Here is a 12,677-nt window from a genome sequence, read left to right on the forward strand (position 1 = left end):
TCGGGCCGGCGATCTTCGGTGCCCGTCGGTGAAGACGGCGGCGATGGCGTCACTGCAGGGCTCCTGGTGTTGCTTGGAGCGGTGGGGAGGAAGAGTAGGTCGAGTCGGAGCTTTGGGAGGCGTCGGGGAGGCGAGGCGGTGGCTGTGGCCGCGGTGAACGGTGTCGATGGCGACGGAGGCGCTCGGGCGGAAAGAACAGAGGAGGGGGAGAGCGTTCGGGGGAGAGAGAGGAAGGTCCAGGGCGTCCAGGCGTCGCGCTGGCGTCGTCTAGGCGCGACGAGGGGGAGCCACGCAGGCTAGGAGGGAGGAGGTGGCCGGGGCGCGTGCGTGCGCGCGTCGGCCGCACGCGCGTCCTCCTGGCAGAGGAGGAAGGTGACAGGGGGGTAGCGGTGGCGGGCTGGGCCGCTAGCTGGAGTTGGGCCAGGTGGGCTGAGAGGTGAGCGCCAGGTAGTTCTTCTGCTCTTTCCTTTTACTTATTGTTTTCTATTTTTTTCTTCCTCTGTTTTGATTTAGTTTAGCAACTAAATCATTTTAATAAATTCTGTAGGTTTTTATGTGGCTTACTAAAATATATACAAAGCCACTCACAAACTTCCAGAATTATTGGAGTCATATTTAATATATATTAAATATAAATCCAAAGCAAATAGTTATTGGATTAATTCAAATGGCCAAAATAAATATCTCTGTGACTCCAAAAATATTGATTTAAATTTTACCTCTTACCAATATTTCCATGGAATAACAGGAACATTTTCTTGGACTCATTTGAGAAGATTTAAATGTTGGTTATTTTTAGAGGTTTCCTGAGGCTTTTAAAAATTCCTCAATTCAAATTTCATTTGAATTTAAACATGATGCACACATGGAAGCAAGCATAGGTCAGGCCAGAACTAGGGATGTGACATCTAGATTCTATTTAGAAGTGGTTTTATCTTTTAATTAGTTTTTGTGCCAAGTTAAACCTATTAGATCTTCTTGGAAGATAGTTATTTGATCTTGCTGTAATTTCCAGAATCTTTGCGCTCGGTGCCCGAATTGTTAAAAATCACAGGAACGTGATTTTGCGTTGATTCTTTTTGACGCTGATTAATAAATACATTGCCCAGGTTGTCTAATTTTGGTAGGATTGTTTGGGTTCCAGAAGTTTGCGTTAGTTACAGATTACTACAAACTGTTATGTTTTTGACAGATTCTGTTTTGCGTGTGTTGTTTGCTTATTTTGATGAATCTATGTCTAGTAAAATAGTTTATGATCCATAGAGAAGTTGGAATACAGTAGTTTTCACGCCAATATAAATAAAGAATGAGTTCATTACAGTACCTTAAAGTAGTCTTTTGTTTTCTTTCTCTAACGGAGCTCACGAGATTCCTATTGAGTTTTGTGTTGTGAAGTTTTCAAGTTTTGGGTGAATTCTTTTTATGGATTATGGAACAAGGAGTGTCAAGAGCCTAAGCTTGGGGATTCCCATGGCAACCGCAAGATAATCCAAGGACACCAAAAAGTCAAAGCTTGGGGATGCCCCAGAAGGCATCCCCTCTTTCGTCCACTTCCATCGGTAATTTACTTGGAGCTATATTTTTATTCACCAACATGATATGTGTTTTGCTTGGAGCGTCTTATATTATTTGCGTCTTTGCTTGTTAGTTTACCACAATCATCCTTGCTGTACACACCTTTTGAGAGAGCCATACATGAATTGAAATTTTATAGAATACTCTATGTGCTTCACTTATATCTTTTGAGCTTGACAGTTTGCTCATAGTGCTTCACTTATATCTTTTGAGCGTGATAATTTTTGCTCTAGTGCTTCACTTAGATCTTTTAGAGCATGGTGGTGAATTTGTTTTAAAGAAACTTGATCTCTCATGCTTCACTTAGATTATTTTGAGAGTTGGTAATAGCATGGTAATTTGCTTAATGTTAATATACTTGGTATTCAAGATATGTGAAACTTTCTTTTGAGTGCGTTGAATACTAAGATAAGTTTTGATGCTTGATAATTGTTTTGAGATATGAAGGTGATAATATTAGAGTCATGCTAGTTGAGTAGTTGTGAATTTAAAGAATACTTGTGTTGAAGTTTGTGATTCCCGTGGCATGCACGTATGGTGAACCGTTATGTGATGAACTCGGAGCATGATTTATTTATTGATTATCTTCCTTATGAGTGGCGGTCAGGGACGAGCGATGGTCTTTTCCTACCAATCTATCCCCCTAGGAGCATGCGCGTAATACTTGCTTTGATAACTTCTAGATTTTTGCAATAAGTATATGAGTTCTTTATGACTAATGTTGAGTCCATGGATTATACGCACTTTTTCCCATCCTTCCACCATTGCTAGCCTCTCTAATACCGCGCACCTTTCGCCGGTATCATACACCCACCATAAACCTTCCTCAAAACAGCCATCATACCTACCTATCATGGCATTTCCATAGCCATTCCGAGATATATTGCCATGCAACTTTCCACCGTTCCGTTTATTATGACAAGCTCCATCATTCTCATATTGCTAGCATGATCATGTAGTTGACATCGTATTTGTGGCACAAGCCACCTTTCATAATTCTTTCATACATGTCACTCATGTTTCATTGCATATCCCGGTACACCGCCGGAGGCATTCATATAGAGTCATATTTTGTTCTAAGTATCGAGTAGTAATTGTTGAGTTGTAAGAAAAATAAAAGTGTGGTGATCATCATTATTAGAGCATTGTCCCAAGTGAGGAAAGGATGATGGAGTCTATGATTCCCCCACAAGTCGGGATGAGACTCCGGACGAAAAAAAAGAGGCCATAAAAAAATAGAAAAGGCCCAAATAAAAAATGAGAGAAAAATAAAGAAGGGACAATGCTACTATCCTTTTACCACACTTGTGCTTCAAAGTAGCACCATGATCTTCATGATAGAGAGTCTCTCATTTTGTCACTTTCATATACTAGTGGGAATTTTTCATTATAGAACTTGGCTTGTATATTCCAATTATGGGCTTCCTCAAAATGCCCTAGGTCTTCGTGAGCAAGCGAGTTGGATGCACACCCACTTAGTTTCTTTTGTTGAGCTTTCATATACTTATAGCTCTAGTGCATCCGTTGCATGGCAATCCATACTCACTCACATTGATATCTATTGATGGGCATCTCCATAGCCCGTTGATACGCCTAGTTGATGTGAGACTATCTTCCCTCTTTTTGTCTTCTCCACAACCACTGTTCTATTCCACATATAGTGCTATATCCATGGCTCACGCTCATGTATTGCGTGAAGATTGAAAAAGTTTTGAAAATGTTAAAGTATGAAACAATTGCTTGGCTTGTCATAGGGGTTGTGCATGATTTAAATACTTTGTGTGGCGAAGATGGAGCATAGCCAGACTATATGATTTAGGGATAACTTTCTTTGGCCATGTTATTTTGAGAAGACATAATTGCTTTGTTAGTATGCTTGAAGTATTATTATTTTTATGTCAATATGAACTTTTGTCTTGAATATTTCGGATCTGAATATTAATACCATGATTAAGAAGATTTACATTGAAATTATGCCAAAGTATCACTCTGCATCAAAATTTCTCTTTTTATCATTTACCTACTCGAGGACGAGTAGGAATTAAGCTTGGGGATGCCTGATACGTCTCCAACGTATCTATAATTTTTGATTGCTCCATGCTACTTTATCTATTGTTTTGGACTATAATGGGCTTTATTTTCCACTTTTATATTATTTTTGGGACTAACCTATTAACCGGATGCCCAGCCCAGAATTGTTGTTTTTTGCCTATTTCAGTATTTCGAAGAAACAGAATATCAAACGGAGTCCAAACGGAATGAAACCTTCGGGAACGTGATCTTCTCACCGAACGTGATCCAGGAGACTTGGACCCTACTCCAAGAAGCACCAGAGGCGGTCACGAGGGTGGAGGGCACCCCCCTGGGCGCGCCTCCCTACCTCATGGGCCCCCTGACACTCCACCGACGTACTCCTTCCTCCTATATATACCTACGTACCCCCAATAGATCAGGGGGAGCTAAAAACCTAATTCCACTGCCGTACCTTCCTGTATCCATGAGATCCCATCTTGGGGCTTGTTCCGTAGCTCCACCCGAGGGGGCATCTACCATGGAGGTCTTCTACATCAACACCATAGCCCCTCCGATGAAGTGTGAGTAATTTACTTCAGACCTTCGGGTCCATAGCTAGTAGCTAGATGGATTCTTCTCTCTTTTTGGATCTCAATACAATGTTCTCCCCCTCTCTCGTGGAGATCTATTCGATGTAATCTTCTATTTGCGGTGTGTTTGTTGAGACTGATGAATTGTGGGTTTATGATCCAGCTTATCTATGAATAATATTAGAATCGTTTCTGAATTCTTTTATGTATGATTGAGTTATCTTTGCAAGTCTCTTCGAATTATCTGTTTGGTTTGGCCAACTAGATTGGTAGTTCTTGCAATGGGAGAAGTGCATGGCTTTGGGTTCAATCTTGCGGTGTCCTTACCCAGTGACAGAAAGGGTTGCAAGGCATGTATTGTATTGTTGCCATCGAGGATAACAAGATGGGGTATTTATCATATTGCATGAATTTATTCTTCTACATCATGTCATCTTGCTTAAGGCGTTACTCTGTTTTTAACTTAATACTCTAGATGCATGCTGGATAGCGGTTGATGAGTGGAGTAATAGTAGTAGATGCAGAATCGTTTCGGTCTACTTGTCTCGGACGTGATGCCTATATACATGATCATACCTAGATAACCTCATAACTATGCTCAATTCTATCAATTGCTCAACAGTAATTTGTTCACCCACTGTACAATACTTATGCTCTTGAGAGAAGCCACTAGTGAAACCTATGGCCCCCGGGTCTATTCTCATCATATCAATCTCCATCACTTTATTTACTTGCTTTGCTTTTACTTTTTACTTTGCATCTTTATACCAAAATTACCAAAAATATTATCTCTATCAGATCTCACTCTCGTAAGTGACCATGAAGGGATTGACAATCCCTAATCGCGTTGGTTGCGAGTAGCTATCGTTTTGTGCAGGTACGAGGGACTTGCGCGTGACCTCCTACTGGATTGATACCTTGGTTCTCAAAAACTGAGGGAAATACTTATGCTACTGTGCTGCATCATCCTCTCCTCTTCGGGGAAAACCAACGCAAGCTCAAGACGTAGCAGGCCACAACCTCGAATAGCATGGAATCAAATTTATATCGCGCGCTCTAAGGGGTGCCCCCCTCTCGGTCCCAACCGGAAACACCCATGCCCCCTGACCGGATGACGGGCTTTAATCCAGGGCCATGGAACCCTCATCACGGCCCCTCTATTTGGTCTGTACGAGGAAAGAGGTTTGCAACTTACTAAACCGTATTCTTTGCAGAAAACATGTGGCAGCACGAAAAGGGGACGGACAGTAACGTGACTTGATCCACGTTAACACTGGAGTTAAACGGTTTGACATAAGACTGGCATGCTTCAACAATACCATCTTACCACCTCTCATGTCACCACATGATCATGTTATCTCCCATCAAATGACACATCAAGTTTCGAAGCTCACGTGTAGTTGCCTTGCATGCAATATAACACTTACTGATGCTTATAAAAACATGCCATGAAATACCTACTCAAGAAAACATGCAAAACACTCATTATATCAAAGGTTCAAACATGCTTGCCAGGTTCGGAGTAGTCGGAGTCTAGGTCGATGAAGTTTACGGCTCCATCACCCCGTTCGGTATCTACAGTATAAAAGAAAATCGGATACTACGTAAATACCGTGCGTGCATAAAAAGTGTTCCAAATATCTTTCAAATAAACAAGACAGAAAAATAAAGATGACAGAAAAAGAATCAATTCAAAATCATCTTTTGTTTAAAAGTTATTAAGGTTTTAGTTTAGGGACTCATCTGTAATGAAACAGAAAGTTCCAGGGGGTAGTTTATAAAAAGACAGAAAATGTTTCAGTTAGAAAGTGTATTCTGCCCGATGGCGTTTTCAGAAAACAGTTCGAAAAAGAGAAAAAGCTGACGAGGGGGTCCCACCCGTCAGGTTTGAATCTTCAAAACAGAGCACACCGGCGCCCGAGGGCTGCGGTGGTCGCCGCCATCGATCCACGGCGAGGTAGGGGGATTGGATGGTACCTACGGACTCACGGTGCTCTTCTGCGTCTTGGGTGGTGGAGTTGGTCGTCGGCGAGCACCATGTCGACGGCGGCCTTCACTCCGGCGGACGGTGGTTCGGGTGGTGATGGATCTCGCCGAGGAGAGTTGCAGACGCCAAATTGAGGCTGGGGTCAGAAGAGTGGGTGCACTAGGAGGTTGCTGACGCGGTTTGGGAGGCGGAGGTGCTCTCACCAGAGAGGATCGTGCCGGAGCCTGAAGCGGATCGGGGCGGCCGGAGTCGAGGAAGAAGACCTCCTCGAGGCCCTCCTAGTGACTGGGCGTGGTTCTGGTGAGGTGGAGGGGTGATGCCTGGTCGAAGGCGAGCTCGGGGCGCTATTTATAGCCGGCCCGAGGCGGTTGCCGTGAACTGGATAACTCCGGCGAGTGATTACGGCGAGGCAGTGGTCGGGCAGGTGGTTTAGGAGGCTAGGCGGCTTCGGATTGGTCCACTGGTTCCATCCCGGGGCTAAACTTGGCATGCCTTGGGTGATACTCCAAGTTCTCGACGGAATGGCCTCGCGGGCATGTCAGCGGTAGGGAGCGCGCCCTGTGCTTCTCAGGCCACGGCGACGGTGCTGCAGCGTGCACAGGGAAGCGGACAGCCACGCGGGGGTTTCTGGTGGCTTGGGCGGTGCTGGACGGCGCCGAAAGGCAAGGCTGGCCCCTGTTGGTCGCCACGGGTGGTTCTGATACCGTGGAAGACGCGGGCGTTGGTGGGACACGTCGCCACTGATGCTCGCGCCCGTCCAAACGACCGTGCGACGCACTGGATAAGAAGGGGGAGCAGTGCGCAACGACCCAAGGTGGCTACTGGCGAGATTGTCGATGGGTTCTGACGAAAACGACACCGTCGATTGAAACTGAACACTGAACTCTGAATTTTCTGAATTTTTGACAGAAACAGTGCACGCCAGGTGTTTAATGAAATGTTTTTGGCATGTGGAAAATCTTTCTGGAGTTGGGGCTTGGTGAGGTGACCTCTCAATGCATCTAGGGGCTGCCCGATTAATCTCACAATTTTAGGAGAAGAAAAATAATGAATTTCATCAAAAATGGCAAATCTGGTTCAAACTTGCAGCAAGCAAAATTTGAAAAATTTGAACTATAGACAAGTGGATCTTGATAGATCTAGGTTGAGGATACTAAGGACTAGTCAGAGGAGTTTGTTTGGGACCAAAACTCAAAGGGGTTCTGGTGGTTCCTTTGTAAATCACCAATGTCCAAAATAAATGACAGAAATAGTTTTGAGGATAAAATAATTAGAATAAAAATCAAAAATGGGTTGAAACTTGCTGGAGTTGGGATATTTGACTTGATCCAAGGTAGGGGGTGAGTTTTGGAAGGCATACCCTACATAGGTCATGGCAAGAGAGAAAACTTTGAATGGAAAACGAATAAACCCATAATCCATAGGATTTCTTTTTAATAAAAAGAATTTTAAAACCTTCCAATATAATTTGTGTTGAGCCAACACAATGTGAAAAACCCTTAAAACCAAAGATCAAGGTTGAGAAGGACCTTTCTTAACAAAAAAATAATTGTCAAAAAAATTATTTGAGAAGGAGAGTCCCTCTAAAAAAATTCAAATAACCTCCTTTAAATCAAATAAAGATTTTAATAAAAAAACCAAACCAAAATTTTTGGAGTGTTACAACACCTACCCCCTTAGGAAAAATCTCGTCCCTGAGATTTTAGCTGATCCTCAAATAGGTGTGGGTGTTCTGTCCGAAGAAAATCCTCTCTTTCCCATGTTGCTTCATCCTCGGTGTGATTGCTCCACTAAACTTTGAAAAACTTAATTTTTTTCTGACGGGTCCTCCTTTCAGACTCCTCCAATATTTTTATTGGATGTTCCCTGTAGGTGAGGTCTGGTTGCATGTCAATGTCCTCATGAGATACATGCTTCTCTGGGTTGCTTGCACATTTCCTCAACTGTGAGATGTGGAACACGTCGTGGATGTCTGACAGCTCTTCGGGTAGGTCTAGCTGGTAGGCTACTGTGCCTCTTCGCGCAACTACACAGAAGGGTCCGATAAATCTTGGTGCTAGCTTTCCTTTAACTTTGAACCGTTGTAGGCCCCTCATAGGAGATACTCGTAGGTACACGTATTCACCGGGTTCAAAGCTGACTCCCCGATGTTTTCAATCGTAATAACTCTTTTGTCGGCTTTGAGCTGTCTTGAGTCGGTCCCTGATTAGCCTAACTTTCTCCTCAGCTTCCTTGAGCATGTCTGGGCCGAAGATACGATTGTCTCCTGTTTCTGACCAATTTAATGGAGTACGACATCTCCGCCCGTACAAGGCTTCAAAAGGTGTCATTTGTAGGATGGCTTGGTAACTGTTGTTGTATGCAAACTCGGCATATGGCAAGCTTTCTTCCCAACTGGTTCCATAGGTGAGAACACATGCTCTCAGTATGTCCTCTAGAATTTGGTTCACGCGTTTAGTTTGTCCATCAGTCTGGGGGTGGTATGTTGTACTGAATGCCAGTTGAGTTCCCAGAGCTTGTTGTAATTGATCCCACAATCTAGAGACGAATTGAGTGCCTTTGTCAGATATTATAGTCTTTGGAATTCCATGCAGACAAACTATATGGGAGAGATAAAGTTTGGCAAGCTTCTGAGTGGTGTGGGTCGTCTTTACTGGGATGAAATGTGCCACCTTAGTCAATCTATCTGTGATGGCCCATATGGCATCATTTCTGTATCGTGACCGAGGTAGTCCGACAATAAAATCCATTCCAATTTCATCCCATTTCCACTCAGGTATCTTGTTTGGTTGTAATAGTCCTACTGGTTTTTTGTGCTCGGCTTTGATGCGCTGACATGAATCACAACATGCAATGAATGTGGCTATATCCCTTTTCATACTGTGCCACCAAAAATTTTCCTGAATGTCCTTGTACATTTTGGTCCCTCGAGGATGGATTGAATATGGAGCGGTGTGGCCTTCGGCTAGAATTTGCTGTTTGAGGTCTACTATATTTGGTACGCAAAGTCTGTCTCCGTACCATAATATTCCCTTATCGTCTATGACGAATTCTGAGGCCTTGCCCAAACTCACTTTTCTTTTTATGCCTTCGATGCTGGGGTGTCCTTGCTGAGCCTCCTTAATCTGTTCCATTAGGGTAGGCTGTATTTCCAAATTTGACACATTGCCCTCCGTGACCATCTCCAAGTTGAGTTTGGCGAACTCCTGCTGAAATTCAGGTCTCAAGTTCTGTAGACTGTTGTTGCCCGAGCTAGGGTTTCGGCTAAGAGCATCTACCACTACATTCGTCTTTCCCAGGTGGTAGTGAATGCCAACATCATAATATTTCACTAATTCCAACCAGCGCCGTTGTCCTAAATTGAGTTCTGGTTGTGTGAAAATATATTTGAGGCTTTTATGGTCCGTATATATTTCACAATGATTCCCAAGCAAAAAGTGCCTCCACTCTTTGAGTGCATGAATGACTGCTGCCAACTCCAAGTCATGAGTAGGATAATTTTCTTCATGCTTTCGTAGTTTCCTGGAAGCATATGCTACTACTTTGCCTTCTTGCATTAATACGCATCCGAGGCCTTTCCGGGATGCGTGACAATTCACTTCGAAACTTTTGTGTATGTCTGGCACAACCAATACTGGTGCTGTTGTTAATTTCCTTTTGAGTTCTTGGAAACTTTTCTTGCAGGCTTCAGTCCATACAAATTTCTTATCCTTCTTGAGTAACTGTGTCATTGGTTTTGCTATGGTGGAAAACCCTTCAATAAACCTTCGGTAATATCCTGCCCTTCCCAAGAAACTTCGTACATCTGTTACGTTGGCTGGTGGTTTCCAGCCAAGTACGGCCTTGACTTTTTCTGGGTCTATGGCAACACCTTCTTGGGTCAATACATGGCCTAGAAAACCAATCTGTCTTAACCAAAATTCACATTTGTTGAATTTGGCGTATAATTGATGTTTCCTTAATTCCGCCAGTACAATCCTGAGGTGTTTAGCATGTTCTTCTGGTGTCTTGGAGTATACCAGAATATCATCAATGAAAACCACAACAAATTTGTCCATAAATTTCATAAACACTTTGTTCATGAGGTGGACAAAAACATGCGAGGCCATTTGTCAGTCCAAACGACATTACTGTAAATTCATATAGTCCGTATCTGGAGGTGAATGTTGTCTTGGGGATATCTTCTGTCTGTACTTTTAATTGATGATACCCCGACCTCAAATCAATTTTTGAGAAAACCTTGGCTTGTGCGAGCTGGTCAAATAAATCATTTATCCGTGGCATCAGGTATTTGTTGTAGATGGTGACCATGTTGAGTGCTCGATAGTCTATACATAATCTCAGTGTCCCATCCTTTTTCTTTGCAAATAATACTGGCGAACCCCAAGGTGAGTTGGCTCGTATAAATCCTTTGTCCAGTAATTCTTTTATTTGCTTCTTTAATTCTACCAACTCGGAGGGTGCCATTCTATAGGGCTTCTTATAAATGGGGGTGGTTCCAGGTGCTAGCTCAATGATGAATTCTATTTCCCGGTCCGGTGGCATGCCTGGTAGTTCTTTGGGAAATATGTCGGGGAACTCACACACCACTGGAACTTTTCTTAACTCTGAAATGTCCACCTTGTTCAACCTTGGTCGCCGTGACATTTGTCTTTCTTGAGCTGCAATTTTTATTGTCTTCCCGTGATGATGGGTAAGAATTACAGTCCGATTGAAGAAGTCGATAAATCCCTTGTTGGTGGTTAACCAGTCCATTCCTAGGATAATATCCAGTCCCTTATTTTCCAATACAATGAGGTTTTCCTGAAACTTTAGTCCCTCAAACTCAATAACCCCACCTTGGCAGTAACTCTGAGTGATTTGCTTAATCCCGGGGGACTTGATGATCATTGATTTTTCCAAGGGAAGCATCGAAAAATCATTTTGCAAAGCAAATTTCTTTGAAATGAACGAGTGAGAAGCTCCAGAATCAAACAAAACCGTGGCAGGTATTGTGTAGACAGGAAACGTACTGAGTATGATATCCGGGGCATTCTGTGCTTCCTCCTTGGTCACATAGTTCAAGTGACCCTTCTTGTGATTGTTATTGGGGTTGAAGCTGTTATGCTTGGGTGTTGAATTATTTCCACCGTTTTTCGGCTTGGGGGCTGAGTTTCTTGGATTTGAGCACTGTTTGGCATAGTGCCCTTCCTCTCCACAAGCGTAGCAAGTAACACCTGGGCGGTATGTAAAATCATTGTCCCTTGCAAGAAATTTTTTGTTTGGGCGTGGAACATTGGTTGTGGACTTGTTTGCTCCATTCTTCTGAAAATCAGTCTTGTTCTGGTTGTTGCGAGCATGAGTAGTCTTGTCCCTTTTGCGCTTGCGAAAATCCTCCAAGCTGCGGCGCTCATTTTCCAAAGTAATGGTTTTGTCCACAAGCATTTTGAAATCCGGAAAGGTGTGTACGACCAGCTGGCATTTAAGTGCTGGTGCCAGACCGTCCAGAAATTTTTCCATCTTTTTATTTTCAGTCATGTGCTCTTCGTTGTCATATCAAGATAATTGAGTAAACTGACTATTGTATTCAGTCACTGTCATGCTTCTCTGCTTGAGGTCATCAAATTCCCTTTTCTTGATCTTCATAATGCTTCTGGGAATGTGCGCCCCACGAAAACCTTCTTTAAATTCTTTCCATGTGATGTTATTTTCATCGGGGTGCATGTGTAGGAAATTTTCCCACCATGATGCGGCTGCTCTAGTGAGTAGTGAGGTGCATATAGTACCTTCTCACAGTCTGAACACTGTGCAATAATTAATTTCCTTTCGATGTCTCAAAGCCAATCATCGGCCTCAGGTGGTCTATTAGTGTGAGAGAATGTTGGGGGACGTGTCTTCTGTAGTTCAGACAATTTGGAATGCTGCTAATATGGTTCACGGTGATTTCTCACATGGTTCATCACTTCTTGATGTTGTTGCTGGCTTTGCTCATACAGGCGGCATACTTGAGAAAATGCTGCTTCACTGCCTTGCTGACTTGACTGCCCCTGTGTGAAATTGTTACTTGTCTGGGTACCATAATTTTCTTTCCGGCGGACTTGGCATGGAACGAGTCCAAGGACGAGGCATTTTCCACTCTGGGGTATTTTTGTAAAACTCATGAGAAAAACTGAATGGCAAAATAAATAACTTTGCAAAGGCGGAAATTTAAGAACTCCAACATTTTTCAAGAAAATACTTGATTGCGCATGGAGAAGGACCGCTCAATACATATCTTACACGCAAGCCGTAATTATACAATACATCACTCAGGATGTGCGTACACATTCCTGACATGTTATTTAGGCTAGTTCACTTCTCCCAGTTCCTACATGATGCGCACACAAACTACTTCTCATCAAACCTATATACATATAAACATATCATACAAGCTGGTACATCACACGGCTGCTAGGCGCACTCAGTCGGAGATGGTGAGAACTTCCCTCGGCATGCCGAGGGTAAGACCCAGTGATGCTGGAGACTCAACCTCC

This window comes from Triticum dicoccoides, chromosome 2B, assembly GCF_002162155.2.
Source record: "Triticum dicoccoides isolate Atlit2015 ecotype Zavitan chromosome 2B, WEW_v2.0, whole genome shotgun sequence".
Lineage (NCBI taxonomy): Eukaryota > Viridiplantae > Streptophyta > Magnoliopsida > Poales > Poaceae > Triticum > Triticum dicoccoides.